The 15,715-nt window shown below is 40.2% G+C and overlaps 1 protein-coding gene across 1 annotated transcript in view; it reads right to left on the reverse strand.

Moving 5' to 3' along the window:
- LOC144015711 (excitatory amino acid transporter 2-like) overlaps positions 1 to 13,370 on the reverse strand; it is a 41,029-nt gene extending 27,659 nt beyond the window's left edge. Inside the window, exon 1 of the mRNA XM_077515949.1 lies at positions 13,148 to 13,370. The gene's annotated coding sequence lies outside the window, so the exon portion shown is untranslated. The remainder of the gene's footprint in view (positions 1 to 13,147) is intronic.
- Between the last annotated feature and the right edge of the window lie 2,345 nt (positions 13,371 to 15,715).

A 15,715-nucleotide genomic window follows, 5' to 3' on the forward strand; every position in this document is an offset into this window, starting at 1 on the left:
CCGGGGCCACAATCTAAGGATGGGTTACAACATATCTCGATGGCAAATTGCCTTCATGTAAAAGATTGCGGTTAATTAGATTGTAAATGTGTCCGTGATCTGTGTTTCAGCGCAAACATCTACTGCAGAATAACAAAACTGTGTAGTTTTGATTACATAACTAACAAATGTGTAATGTGCATTAAAGTTAGATTGTGTGTGTGCGTGTTTTGTCGAACGTGCTAGCAGAAGATGCAAATGACAATACATATTTCCCACTTGCGTCTCTGGGGCCCAATGGCCGTTCTCATGACTAGAGCGTCACAATATAATGTGAGGTAAAGACCACTGGAGCCGGGCCAGGCTCCGGATATATCTGGCCCCGTCGGGCCTCACAGCTACTTTGTTAATGGAGTGGGAAGAAACGGGCTCATGCATTCTGGCTGCCTGGGAGCTGTGAAAAAGAAAAATGAAGCCCTCAGCAAACACTTCAGGCTGTGCGCTGCATAGGAAGTGGGAGATCAATTCCAACGTTTGAAGAAAGGGAGGCTTTGTTGTTATGTCTTTTAATTACACTTCCTACTCAAATATGTTTTCCAGTAAAAATGGTGCAAAGTAGCTACAGTTGTGAAGTCTGCTTGATTACATTTGCAGGTGTGAGTCATTTCGATCAGCATATAATATATACTGTATAAGAAACCAATAAGAGAGAGGGCTCATCAAAGCACTATTAATTTAGGATTAGTATTATTTTTATTGAGATTGTTTACAGTGCACAACATCACACTTTTTTTCGTTTTGTTTTTTGCAAACAATATACAGTATACTCTGCATACTTCACCCTCAAAATGCTGACGAGTAACTCAAGGAAATGATTTTGGAGGTACAAAGTAAGAAGTCTTTGACTTTTTATGCTTGTTTAAAAAAAAACATTTTGGTTGTACTTTACAAACTGAAAAGTTGACTATGGCTTCATAAGCAGCCTTGTCACCATAGTGCGTTTCATAGCCTGTTTTTGCCCTTGATACTTCAAGTATGGCCATAGAAAAAGCTACATTGGAATTTGAAAATGAGATGATCATGCCAGTAGAAATATGCATTTCCAGTATTTCTCCATTTTGATCACAGTGTTTCCTCACTTTTTGGCTCGTGAAATGTTTCAAGCCCCCGCCTAATGTGGCCAAGACTGAAAGGGTCCTTTTATAGGTGCGTGTAGCTCAAGTTATGATTTTTTTTCAATTATTATTATTATTAATATTATTTTTAATTTGGAGGGGATTTACGGCACTATTAAGCCATTACGATCAAAAGTCAAATAAATAAATTAAAGTTTTGAAACGCATTAAATCGAACTGCTGATTATAGGCTGCTCACATAAATGAATGTGAGCCGATGCGCACTCTGCACACCCGGCAGCAAATGAGGACAACAAAACTTTAGCTCAATAACTAGTTTTTATCTTAAAATACCTTAACCAGAAAACAGGTTTCAAATTTCACAAATGAAAATCCGTTCATTCCCAAACTGTGAAGTAGTGAGACAACATTGTAGTATGTATAGGAAAATGCCAGACTCATGATGCTCAACTGATTAGTGGACAGATATATGTCACTTTCAAATGATAAAGAGGATGGCAAGAACACAATTTAAAAAGGCAAAATGATGGTTGTCCTCCAATATTGTCTTTATAATACTGTCATCATCCTGCCTGTGATCAATGTACCATTCAAATGTCATGACAAACTACCACTTGTGACTTCTAAGAGTTTCAGAAGAATTCAGTACCATGGTCAGTGACCACCTGGTGCTGAAGGAGCTGACCAACTGTCTTGTGGAATTATAGAAGAATCCAAAGATTTCGAGCACAGACTTCCTTGTTCTAGCCACAATCCCAGTTATGTGACTGAACATCAAATGCAGCAACTTCCAATTTGTCATGACTGAACATTACACAACCATGTTTCATTACTTTCATTCCATTTTTACCATCCAATCCCCCAATCAGGCTGCGTCTCATCCTGGCGACGTATGACTGATCAGTTTTTCTCTGCCTGTCAGCATCCTCTAAGTTTTCTCTTTGTTTCCCTTTGTGTTGATAATGAGGCAGTCATTAGAGACAGAGCCTCTGGGAATCCTGAGGCTCGTGTTGTAGTCTGCATAAGGTCTCTCAGATGTGACCAGTTCAGCTCTAATTACGTACTAACGGCCTATTATGCTGGAGAGGGTTTGAGATAGACTGAATTGGATAATTCCCATTCATCTCCATGAAGTAGCAGAGATACTAGAGTTTGAAATGTAATCCAACCACGGCCCTCTTCACTACAGTTAAGTGATTTCCAATGATTGTCTGCACATCCCTTTACTGCACATTTCATTTCTTACTCTCTCTTTTATTGTGGTTCTTGTTGAATTAGAATTCCCCTTGTAGTCTTGATATGAGGCATTTTTTTTTTCCAGGATGTTCCTCGAAAACTGTTTCCCCCCCACCTTCCTGATACGAACTGCCATCAATCTCCCACTGCAGCACAGATGAAAGGCCAGTGGAGAAAAGAAGATCATCCATATTCATGGTTACTTTCTCTCGACACTGTGGAGGGCTTCCGCACCTACCTCATCTCTCACCTCTTTCTTAAAGCTATGCGGCTGATCATGCAAATACAAAGCAGCGCTGCTATCATTAGCAAAAGGCACATCTGTTAAACAGATCTGGATAAATGGCAGCACGCAGCTTCTGATGGCTTCGGCCCATTCCCCACAGGAGCTCATTAAATCAGCTCGTAAGGCAGGACCACCCCTCCCCCTACTACAGCACCAATATAATCCACCGCATGGTTGAGAGGGGAATGACAGAGGATGAGCGAGAGGTGTATAGTAGAGAGAGGGAACGGTAGGCAGGATAAAGTATAATGATAGATGAGCAACCGTGCATGGAGGAAGGCGACTTATAAAGCGGGGAGGGAAGAAGGTGCTTGTAACATTAGGATGGAGAGTTAAGAATATAAGCGACGTCAGACGGAAGCAATCACTAGAAGTATCTCGTATGCACAGTTCATGGAGAGAGTCTTTGTTATCAGGTAATCTGTCGACTACATAAAGACCTGACAGCTGTGTTGGGCAGCTCCGCCTGTGAAATGGCATTAGTGCGCAAATCACATTTCATACATCGATGGGCTCACCTGCCGCTAGCAAAAATAGACACACAGAAACATCACATGCCTTTACACGCCCTGTTAACAAATGTCCTGCACATTAACGTGTAATTGCAGGCAGCCGCACACAAAAACAACACAGTCGACCGTTGTCATAAATCTCCGGCGCTCCTCGCAGGGGCGCGAGGTCTCGGCATCATTCGGGATTTGCCAATAAGAAGACTAAGGAGGATGGATGTCCTCTCACTAATTAAACAGCGGAGTCTGTTGGGAGTGAGCAGCGCCAGCGGCAGTAGCAATGCCAGCCTCTCCTTACACCACCCGCGTAGTGTTGACACAAAGGGCATTCCGACACAAATGCACAACTCATCGCACCAGTCACTTTTTTTCTCCATAGGTTTGCCACATTTCTTGAAACTGAAATGACATTTTCAAAACTACAAGCTCATTTGGCCAAACAGACTTACATTTGTGCACAATCAGTTCATTAGCAAAACTGGTCACACGTGCTTTGCTCCAAGTTCCTTTCCCAAACAAAGAGTTGGTACAACTGCAAAGATCCTTCTCAATTGCTTTGGCTCATCTGCATTCACTTAGTGCTTTTGCAAAAAAAAAAAAAAAACTTGGATGGTTTTGCACATCACTGGTCATCTGCAAAAGCTCATATATCTCCCAAAACAGCTTACCTAGGTGTCAAAATCAAATTTCATGTCATACAAGTAGTCAGTCCCCACTAACCCGCTAACAACAAACAATCATATATAGCTGGGGTCAAAAAGAGCAGTATGCGGTTTGACATACTAGTTAGTCAAGGAAATTGGTACAGTTTGTATCCATACAAAGTTACTTACATATTAGAGTGCGACAAAATAAAGTGTAAGCCGAATTCTATACATTTATGAAAAACTCAAAACTAGTAACTACAATTATATCTAGTGCACAGCGTAAATGAAGACCCAACTACTGTAACATTTTCACTAGTCACTCTTGGCCAACGTCCTCATTCTCTTGGCCATCCATACGCTGCTCTCTGTTTGGCCAAAGGTTTTCATCCACGTCACAGTGGATATTTTCCCTTGTAATGCAGCAAGGGAAAAAAAACGGTGTGAATGTCTCAACCATCCTCTCTAGACTGATCCCCCGTCCACACGTGCAGCCTCCAGTGCTTGAAGTAGGTTCAACTGGTCTTGTGCCCAATGTTCATGCACTCCACCTCCAAGCGGCAAAAAACTCCTCAATTGGACTGAGGAATGGAGAGTATAGTAGTATAGTAGCTAGATCAGCAAGATCTATTCATTTGGAAAATGTGCTAAATGTGAGCATGTTGTGTTAACTGGCTAAATGCACACAACCCTTTGTACAGATCCACTTCGTCAGTTAAGACATGTACTAAGGCATTGGTAATTTGATGAGAGCAATGAGGAATGCCATTCAGTGGACACCAATTGTAAGGTGGTTTTTGGATTTGTCCATGGTATTTTGAGAATGTAATTTCAGTTTCAAGAAATGTGCCAAACCTATGGAGAAAAACTGTAAGACAACTGCCATCCCCCAAGGTGCTAACATACACCTTGTTTGAACATGACAAACTTAATTAAAACACAATGAGCATATTTACTGGAATATCCACTTATAAATAATAACCAATCAATCATCTGCTGTTTTTGTTTCCTGTGAGACTCCTCAAGTCCAAATTTCTCCACCGCCGAAGCTGTATCATTTACTGAGCACATAGTCATTTGATTTATTATTTATGATTTGGAATGATTCTCTTAGGCAACATAGTCCATCGGAGTCTTGATCTCATGGTGGGAAATATGTATTTGTTCATACACTATGAAATTTACCATCATACTATGTAAATGATTATATTTTCCTCTACCCTTCTTTTAGTGGTATTCCCCCACAAAATATTTACATGTTCAGCTAAACCTATACAAAAAAGCAAATTAGTTTTATTTCACCATTACCACTATTCATTATGAAAAAATATGGAAAAAGATCCCAAGTTATCCCTTTCTTTGGAAATACGGCCAGTCATGGCTCTATATTCGTGCCCAGTGATCACAGTAAACTACTGTGAAGTGAGCACTTGGAGGCCAATAGGATAATTTAAAAAAAAGAAATATGATAATGATTAGTAATGGGAGAGCACCAATACCAAGTATAAGTATTCGGCTGATGCCCGGCTTTATTTTAAGATGTTGGTACTTGCGACAGTGGTGACAGTCTTGTGGTCGTTTTACAGTCAGGAACAAGAAATGAGAAATAAAATAAATAAATAAATAAAAAAAAAAAACATACAGCCATTTGCCATTGATTTCATGATTTTAGTTTTTTGTTTTTTTACATGTATCAAATGTACTAGTGTTATCAGTACTTAGCCAACCGGTATCAGTCTGAAAAAAAGTAGTATCAATCATCCCTGATAATAATTTGCTCAATGAATTCATTTGTACAGTGATTCAGAGGCTGAAAAGCTGTTGTCATATTTATTAATGAAACATAATGACATTCACTACACCTACCGCTGAGCTCAGAATCTTTCTGTCTGCACCTTGATCACATTCACCAAAATCACACTACACTACCTGCGCCAATACTTAGACCTGGTTTAGTCTACTTAAACCACCAATTGCCAGATCCGACGAGGATGTGTCAAAGGAAACACCCTCAGAAAGCGGACCTCGGCACAGCTAGCTTCCAAATTCTCAAACATGCTAAAAGAAGCTAGCCTAGCAAACCACACCCACTCTCTTGAATGAAAGAAAGTCACTCGGCCATTGAAAACAATTTCGTCCCATTTCAAAACAAACCGTGCAAACAAATTTGTTTATTTGCTGTGACATATTCTTCGTGAGCAACGTCACTCTTCGACTGTCATCACATGAATTATCAAGTTTTTTCAACGATGTCATTCGCTACTGTCTCTGAGTAGAATTTACTCCATATCCGCCCACCGCTACAGTTTACTCATGGACTAAGGACTTACATATGAATATTATAAATGTCATATGTACATCCATGTGTTTACTACTCTTCCACTCATACGCCCCACTTTTATGACATCACATCCACTCTTCGATGATTGAATCTTTTCACTGTCTATTTGGTATGGTTTTCCCCATCTCAGAAATGGATGCCGACATTGACCAGACTCATCCGCTGGTTACAGCGATGAGTCCGATTTTTAGACTAAAACAAGGCTTGCACTAGCACAAAAATCAAGATACGCCAATTTTTACGTTTGGGTGTAGCTATGTTGTCATTGAAGATCTCTCCCACTCAAGTCATTGGAATTAATTAGCTAAATCCATGAAAATCATTTAGCATATTTTCCCTGTTCCGCTCATTTCCGTCTCGACTAAATCCCCAGAGAAGGCGCCTTAACCTACTCAGATGGTAAAGCCCCTTCACTCGAGGAGTAAGCTTACAATGTAAATTCCACAAAATCCTGGCTGACTCATCGTAGTACTAAGTGACAAACCAGGATTTTCTGTGATGTCACAATGGATTACCTCGAACAGGAAAGATATTTTGTAAATTGATAAAAATGTCATTATAACCTTTTTCTTATTTTCGTCAGAATGTTTAAAACAAGGATGATTTGGATGATTTACTTGCCGGATGGATGGATGGATGGATAGATAGATAGATAGATAGATAGATAGATAGATAGATAGATAGATAGATAGATAGATAGATAGATAGATAGATAGATAGATAGATAGATAGATAGATAGATAGATAGATGCTAGTCCTAATTAAGCAGTGTATAATGCAGTGAGCCAAAAGCTACAAACAAAAAGCCCTCTGTGTTAATCAGCCATTGAGGCAGAGCGCTCTTGGAACACGCCATCCCGACTAGAATAATGGGCCACTTTACAGGCCTCCAAGTTAGTTCACAGAATATCGAGCTGGGAAACCGCGAGCGCGGGGATCATAGAGAGGAGGGGCGATTTAATTGTTTCCTTCGTTTTTGTTTTTGCAGGCCCCCACCCCCCCACCACTTTCTCCTCTCACCCCTTTCGGTCCTGAAAGGGGGTTCAGACAAACAGGCAATGAAGGGGATTGTTGTGTGTTCCGTTGCACAAGTGGGTGAGGTAAACAAACTAGACAGTACGCTCTATCAGCTGGGCTTGCGGGGATGGTGATAGGCTGAGCGGTGGGGAGCTACGCACAAGGCAAATGATGATTGGTTAAGCATCGTGGGGTAAAGGGGGTTGCGGGGTGATGGGGGAGAGGAGGGGAAGATTGGTGGGGTATAAAGGGTGACGGGAAAGGCTCCTGAGGGAGAGCGTTAAAAAAAAAAAAAAAAAAAAAAAAGTGGTTATTTTCCGGAAGAAGTGTGAGGAGGGGGGGTGCATGGACGCAGGGGTCTCTCATCCGAGTGTGGTCATTGTGCTCGGTGCTGCAGTTCTCATGCATGAGACCCCTTTGGCTTCCGAAAATGTCCACAAGTGATGAAGCACTCCCGCATCCGAGCAGACAAGTGGCAGCTCGGCTCTTTGCTCCCACAGCTCAAGGCCATTTACATGCTCAAGAGGAACATTAATGCCTGCCGATGCACCCGGAGTGAACAAAGACGCACACAAACCTTGCTCAGAGCCCCTTTTTGCACACTTAATTGAGGATTTGTGAAGGAGTGAAGGGGCAAAGGAAAGGTGGGTGAGGGAAGAAGGGCTAGTGAGGCCGTAAAAAACTATTTAAAGTTTTTTTTTCTGTTTTTTTTCAATGATCAAAAGCATACCCTTCGCATTGATGTTTCATAACATTGGATCGTTTTTTTCACATGATCCTACAATATAAAAAGGCTCAAAAGTGTACTTGAGACAAATATGTAGAGCACAGTTTTCCTATTAGGGCACATTTTATTGGGGACAGAACATATCGTAAACATTTCCAAGTGAAAAATCACTAATCTCCTTAGATTACAGAATCTCTATAGTGTGTATGATCAATTACCGTATATCTGAATGTGTTTTGCCACATCCTAAGTGTTGTTCAGATGAACTATTGTAAAATGCCATTAAAGTCAAACGACTCAAGACAAGCGTGGACAAGACCTGCAAACGTCCATCAAGTCTTCTATTTGTTTAGAACAAATCACAACTGACCTTCAATTACGATTCTTGATTCCAACACAAAGCGTAGATTGTTGTCAGGAGCTTGATCTTTGGAGTCAGGCGGAAAAAAAAAAAAAAAGAGACCCCCACCCCCCCAACCTCCATTTACCCCCCAACCCCTTTACCATTCATCCTCAGAGCAATTCCGTGACTCTCACTGCTGACCTGAATTCTGATGGAGCAGGTGCCAACGGGATGTGGGTGGTGGACAGTGGTGAAAAATTGTGCCTGCTGTGTCAACGTAAACACATGCCCAATCCCACCTAGCGTCCAAATCTACGAGTGATCACTCATGTTGATCATTTGGAAATCTGCCACATTTCTAGTAAAACGGAATTTGTCGGTTATCTAATGATGCAAGAAAGTGTAAGAATGTGGTCTTGAGACATGTTAGTCTCTGAGCTATTTTCATTATTTGGCATAAATAGCCATGTCTAAAATGATTTGTACTCTGAGCCCTGAAAATATCCATTTAACAAATTAAAATTCCTTTCATTCACCATTGGGCCAGAGTGTGAATAATTTCAGGTTTCCGTGTATACAAATATTCTATTTGGTCAGAATGTGAAATGTCCCCAACTAGGTTTTACTGACCAATTGAACATTTTTGGGGGGGAATTGTTTACATTCTCAGATGTATATCTTTGACTTCTTATCAATGTGTTTTGTGCTGCAACAAATGGATCAGTGCCCACTTGTGCCCCATTCACTGTCCATTGCACTGTGATCAAATGCAATCTGTCTTGCGTTTTAATTTGCTTTTCATCCTATATCAGTTAATATATGCTCCAGTATAGTACATATGCGTCTCACTCATTCTGGATTCGTATTTTTACTGGTAAAGAAATGTCTCGTGCGAAGTGTCTGTTACATAGCCGATGTCCCATAGCAAAAATCGAGTATGCCTTAACAGTGGCCATCAAGAGCGCTATGATTTTGCCGTGGAGCAGCAGGCACTGTGGTGAATGCTTGTGTTGTCCTGTTCCTGTGCAGTCAAACAGAAGTGAAGCGAGCCAGGCTCTTTGTTTGGTCAACCCATGGGAAAGACCCCACTCTGTGCAGACCTCTGAGAACTAAAACACTGATTCTATAGGCAGGACGACATTAGCAAAATAAAAAAAGGGCACAGAATGGATTGGAAGATCCATACTTAGAAATCCAGTGAACATAAATTCAAAGACTTTAAGCTCCAGGATATGAATAAAGTTAAAAATTGGGTGTCATTAATATTTTATCAAACAAACGAGCAACAAAATGAAAGAAACTGAGACTGAGACATTTCCATCGTACAGACATGCGAAAATGTGAATCCGTATTGACAAACAGTAGGATGTTAGAGAATGAAACAGGAGTTGGATGCTACTTTGGCATCCTCCGCGTGTTCCCAGGAGGATTACACAAGCAGTGGAAGCCACACAATGACTGTAGAAACTCCATGAATGGAAAGCTCCCACATCGACGCGGCTGGTGAATTCTTGTGACTATTTCAAATGCCGTTTCACTTTTTATTCAGCTTCATTTGTATTTTGCTGGTTCGTTTTAAGTGGCCTGACAGCAGAAGCAAGATAAGGTGCTGGCTCCCTCCAGGCAGGTAACATATGTTGCACCTTCATGCTGCTTGTGCTGCCCTTTTTTACCTCTCCATGTCCACGGAGAAGAAGCCTCCATGATCTCGACAATAAATCCCGATTTTATCATTCACACTTAGATGAAAAATTTCTTCTTATTTGAATGTTTGCACACTTTTTTGTGTCACTCCCACTTTGTCACCTCCTCTTTGTCACACGCCTGGCAGTGCTACATCTCAGTTTATCTGGCAGAAACAAGTCTTAGCTCACTTTATTTGCCGGAAGGTTTGACTATTATTTTTAAGTAAATCTTTAGAAAACTACCTTCGTAAAGGCAGAAGAAACAGTTATTTCAGCTGTTGGCTTTTGTCCACAATAAACATTATATAGCTCAAAATTTTAATATTAAAAAATGAATATTTATAAATTAAAATATGAAAAAAATAGTAATTTGAGATAGTTACAATCTTATATGATGCATACAATGTGTCACTTGATACCATTTTTAGTACTCAACTCATAGTAGTCACCAATACTGATACCACGAGTACTTTTAATAAATAAATAAATAAGTAAATAAATAACAGAAGATAATTTTAGAGACACACCTATATATCCCAAAATAGCATTTTCTTTAATATTGCTTGAAATTAATGGCATTTTTTTTCTACTCTTCTATTTTCTCATTTCTAGTTCCTGATCGTAAAATGGCCACAAAATGGTGGCTGATACCGATATCGGTCACCATCGCGGGTACTGATACCTTGATAAAGCCAGGTATCGGCCCAGTACTGATACCTGGTATTGGTACATTCCCAATTTTCTGTAAAATGACATTTTCATCTTGCATATGAATTTTTTTAACCAAAAAATTCTCATCTCCTATTTTTGTTGACATTATTTGCCCTTGGGTTGACTTTTTTTTTCAATCAAAGCTTCTCTTGTATGTCCTACTACAGCCTTGACATAAATGTGTGGGTGCACGCACACACATACGTAAACACACAAGTTACCCTGAGGAATGTCTACCCTAATTAAAGCACTGTTTACCCAGATGGCTGGCATGAAAACGCGGATGCTCCGTAGGCTTGACATGTTCATACATAATGATTTTATTAGGCTACCTTTGTTTATTATGGTTTCTGCTATCAGCATTTGTGCATGTGTAATGTCCACATACAAATGTCGCTTCTCTTGTTGTCGAATTGGGAGTCTTGAGATGCCAAATGTTTATATACTGTATTATACTGTATTATGTACTGTAACGCACACAAAAAGAATCGGCACAAAATGAATGACAGCAAGCGGTCAAGACGCTTTTGGTGTTACAATACTGACAAATAATTAAAAAAAATAATTCAACTGCATATCCTTTTGCTGTATATATTTTTGCAGTAAATATGCTTTTATACATTTTTTAAAAATACAAATCGATTGAGAAGATTTGGTTTTACAAACCAAATTGTTCCATAGACTGACACCTTTAGTTGAAATACATCGTTCTTTTTGTTTTGTTCTGTATTTAGGTTGAGAAAAAATGTATGTTCCTCTTAATTTATACTCGCTTTCCCTTTTTTATAAATCTAGTTTGTATATTAACTGGCAGAATTTTGTGGTGGGCTTCATGCAGTATTTTAAGGCGGTTAAACTCCATCAATTCATTAAATTTTAAAATCTTTAGTTTTATAAATAATGGATTTGTGTGGTCTCTGTATCCACAGCCAAAAATGACACGGATAGCACATTTCTGTATAGGATTGTTTACTTTATGTGACATGATCAAAGCTTCACATCATAACTTGAAAAAAATGTAAATGGATTATTAAGGCGGTATCCTTGACAAGTGAACAGTTTGTCTTACAGTAGCCTACTGTCTTTTTTCTCAGTAATGGAGCTTTTATACATGCGCATAATGAACCCTAACTCCCATTGTTGTGATTTTTGATCTCTCACGATGAGACACACACTCTCAGATATAGGACATTTATACATCAAAATGACTCGTCCAGCTTTCAGCATGTGCCTTGGATGTCTGTGCTTATCCATGTAAGGCAGAAAATGCCACAGTACAGTAGTTTCGCCTCTGGGAAAAGGACAAAAGGCATTATCTGCATGGACACTTTTCAATACGGATTCTCCCGGCAATTACACTGAACGCCAGCTCCCTTCAGATCCCGCCCCTGTGACAAAATGGCCATGGTCCAGCCAGTATGTCTCACCGGGCAGAAGGTCTTGTTAATCATCCAACATCCACACTGATCTCCTCCATGAACGCATCCATCAATCTGCTGTTGACAGAAGCCTGCGCTCACACACCGCGTGCACGTTTTCGAAATTGATGAGCAGGGGGTGATCAACTGAGAGTGTCGGTTTCCATGGTGACACTGGTGCTGCTGTTGGGAAACTGTCCTATTGTAGTGCGTGTTTTGAAATGAAAGGGTGAATGAGAGGTAACCATTGGCTCAGAAAGTGGGTGGTGTACATTAGTAAGGTTAGGATTATTTGTCCTTGCATGGAGCGGTTCCTTCGTTTGTGTGTTAATGAAGCGTTTGTTGAAACAAGTTGCTTTACACACACAGAAGGCTAAAAAGATTATTTTCCCGTTAAGGCAGTGACATTTCTCAATGATGAATTTTCTTGTGGAAAATACCATCTGTTACCACAATCACATATTGAGTCAACTTGTGGATTATCTGAATGCTCAGCAAAAAAGACCTGGCAGAAGCTGCAGATTGCACCTTGCAAAAAAAAAAAAAAAAAAAAAAAAAAAAAAAAAAAAAAAAAAAAAAAGCCTAATTCAATTAATCAATCATCCCATTGCCACAAAATCAGGATATTTCATGAAAACAAAGCAGACTATTTTTGGTTAAACTAACCACAAACAACTTTCTTTCCTATTAAAATAGCGCACAATGAAGTTTGATGTCTAAAATGAAGCAGCCACACAATGTTTATTCTCAAGCAATAAACTAGTCCAACACAAAGTGCTACAATAACAAAGTGGCAACCAATAATACACACTCGTCCAATGTAAACAGTTCCATGCATTCTGTGTGACAGGACATAACGCGCATCAATCATCTGCAACAAATTACTTGGAATTCTACATGCATGTCTGATCATTTTAAATTAATGAACACATATAGATGAAAGAGTCAGCGCAGCTCTGATGGAATGTGTCGCGCACCTCTACATCTTTAATATGTGCGCTGCAGAAGCAAGAAATTGACTTGCAATTAATGCACGTTCCAATCGGATTCAAATTGTGCTGTTTCCGTTTAGCATCGCAACGTGTTTCGCCAAGAGATCAAAAGCAGCATCTTACCTTGATCCCAAACCTCAAGGAAGAAAGTTTTCGGTGCAGCCCCTTTGCAGGGTCGTGTTGCATCCGCGTCACGGAGGCTGAGGCAGCACAGCGAGCCACTGCGGTTCCACCACAGGAGCGCTTGACGGAGAGATCGCGGTGAGGCGTTTTGTCTCAGTAGAATCCGAGGAGCTGTGCAGCTAAAACGAGCCCACGGAATGAGCTATGCCTCACCTCACCCCTCGGCGCTTGACAACCCCACTCGCCTGCGCCCGCCCCCTCCTCTTTGTGTGCTCTCAATGGGGACGCATCTCCAGTTGGTGAAAGATGCAGCCTGTACCTGTTCTCCACCCTCTCTCACGAGCGCGCGCGTTTGGATGCCGTTGAAAGTTGACACAAACCAAAACCCGACCAAAAACAGTGGCTCGCTTGCAGCAGGTCGGGGGTCCTCAAATAAAACTTCTCGATGTCTATTAATTTTGGATATCTTCAAGCTGAAGCCCTGAAGACACACACTTTAATGCATGAATGCTCATCTGGTTCCCAAACATTTGTCCATCCATCCATCCATTTTCTTGACCGCTTATTCCTCACAAGGGTCGGCGCCTATCTCAGCTGGCTCTGGGCAGTAGGCGGGGGACACCCTGGACTGGTTGCCAGCCAATCGCAGGGCACCAAACATTTGTCTTACTGTCAAAATCAAGTATCATGAAAAGTGGATTGGTAAAAAAAGAAAACAAAAAACTACCAATCTAGTATAGTATCGTATTGTCTTGATTAAGCAATATTTGTCAGACATTGACCATTCCAGGTCATACCAATTTTATTGGTTAGCCAAACAACCAATGACATTGGTTGCAATAGGAAGTAAGTATATAGGTCACTTGGAAATATGTTTATTGCATTAATTTATTGTATTCTAAATGTATTTATTTATTATTATGTGATTACAAATTAAAAATATCAGGATTAAAAATGGAAATGTGTATCGAGACAGATCATTTGGTGTAACCAGCTCTGTGTCCTAGTGGTACAGTGTCTGCCCTGAGTTTGAGAGGTTGTGGGTTCAATCCTTGGTTGGGTCGTACTAAAGACTATAAAAATGTGACCTGTTTTCCTCCCTGCTTGCATTATGGGTTGGAATTGGGGGGTTTGATCACCAAATGATTCCTGAATGCAGCCCCTCCTGCTGCTCACCACTCCCTCAGTGGATGGGTCAAAAGCAGAGAACGCATTTCACCCCAGTTCGGTGACAATCGGTGGTACTTTTTTTTTTTTTTTTTTTTTTTTTTTATATAGCCTCTAACACAGATTAACCACTCTGTTTGCCAGACTACCCAATTTGTATCGGTTGGCCCAATTACCAATATATATTGGTTGAAAAAACACATACCATTCCAGAGTGGGTTTTAAATTTAACCTTTTTTTTGTAGATTTGACACCAATCTGTCTTTAGACTGTACACACTATTTTTAGAGTGTACAAAATATAGGTTAAACACAAAAATATACATGTATTACTAAACTGAAAGGGCTGTTCAAAGTGTTCCATTCCTTTGCACAAAGTCCTGAAATATACCTGGAAATCTATATTGACAATACACTCTAAAAAAAAATGAATTGTTTAAAAAAATAATAATAATAAAATAAATAAAAAAAAAAAAAAAAACTACCAGTCTAGTTGGTTAAGCTCATATTGGCTTGATGAACAAATATTGGTCAGACATTAACCATTCCGGGTGGTCACCAGTAGTGTTGTTCCGATACCGATACTGGTATCGGCAGAGGTGCCGATACTGCATAAAAACAGTGGTATCGGTATCGGTGACTACTCACAAGTAACATGCCGATACCATTAATTCCAACGCTAATATAGGATTTTGGATGCTGCATCTTGCGTCTTGCTGGTGCACGACATTCACTGATATGTGACATGTTCACTGCATGCCGATCTAAGATATCCTATTGGCCCTTGAATGCTCTGAACCAATGGCAGGACAGCTTTTTCATCTTGAGGGGAAAAAAATCCCTTAAGTATCGGTATGGTATCGGTATCGGCCGATACTGCACAGCTGGGTATCGGTATCGGGAGCCAAAAAACGGTATCAGAACAACACTAGTCACCGGCATAACAATTTTATTGTGAAACATCGCTGAAGGGTTCCGTTTGTTGAAGAGTTCTGATCCATATCATTAAAAGACAACTTCATCATCAAACCTTATGCTCAAATACTAAGAACAGGGGGAAAAGAAGGGATGAGGAAAAAATTTCAAGCAATGCAAGATGAAATGACATGAAAAAGACGAGTGCTCAATTCTGACTAGACCCTCCTTGAGTCAACACGAATAACCGGCACAACTGCAGGAGTCTATGTACTCTACCAAGGTGGAACACCTGCATGCAGAAGGTGCTGGTAATCTTTCGTCTTATGTGGATTAGTGTTCGCAACGAGAAATGATTGTTGGAACTACCTTCTTGGAATTGTGTCGACGGTTTCTCACTTGGCGCATATACATATTTCCACGGGTTTGTTGAAATCTGTCAGTAAGACAGAGATTTCTCTGGAGCCACCATGAACATCTTAAAAAA

The sequence above is a fragment of the Festucalex cinctus genome, chromosome 3 (genome assembly GCF_051991245.1).
Source record: "Festucalex cinctus isolate MCC-2025b chromosome 3, RoL_Fcin_1.0, whole genome shotgun sequence".
Classification (NCBI taxonomy): domain Eukaryota; kingdom Metazoa; phylum Chordata; class Actinopteri; order Syngnathiformes; family Syngnathidae; genus Festucalex; species Festucalex cinctus.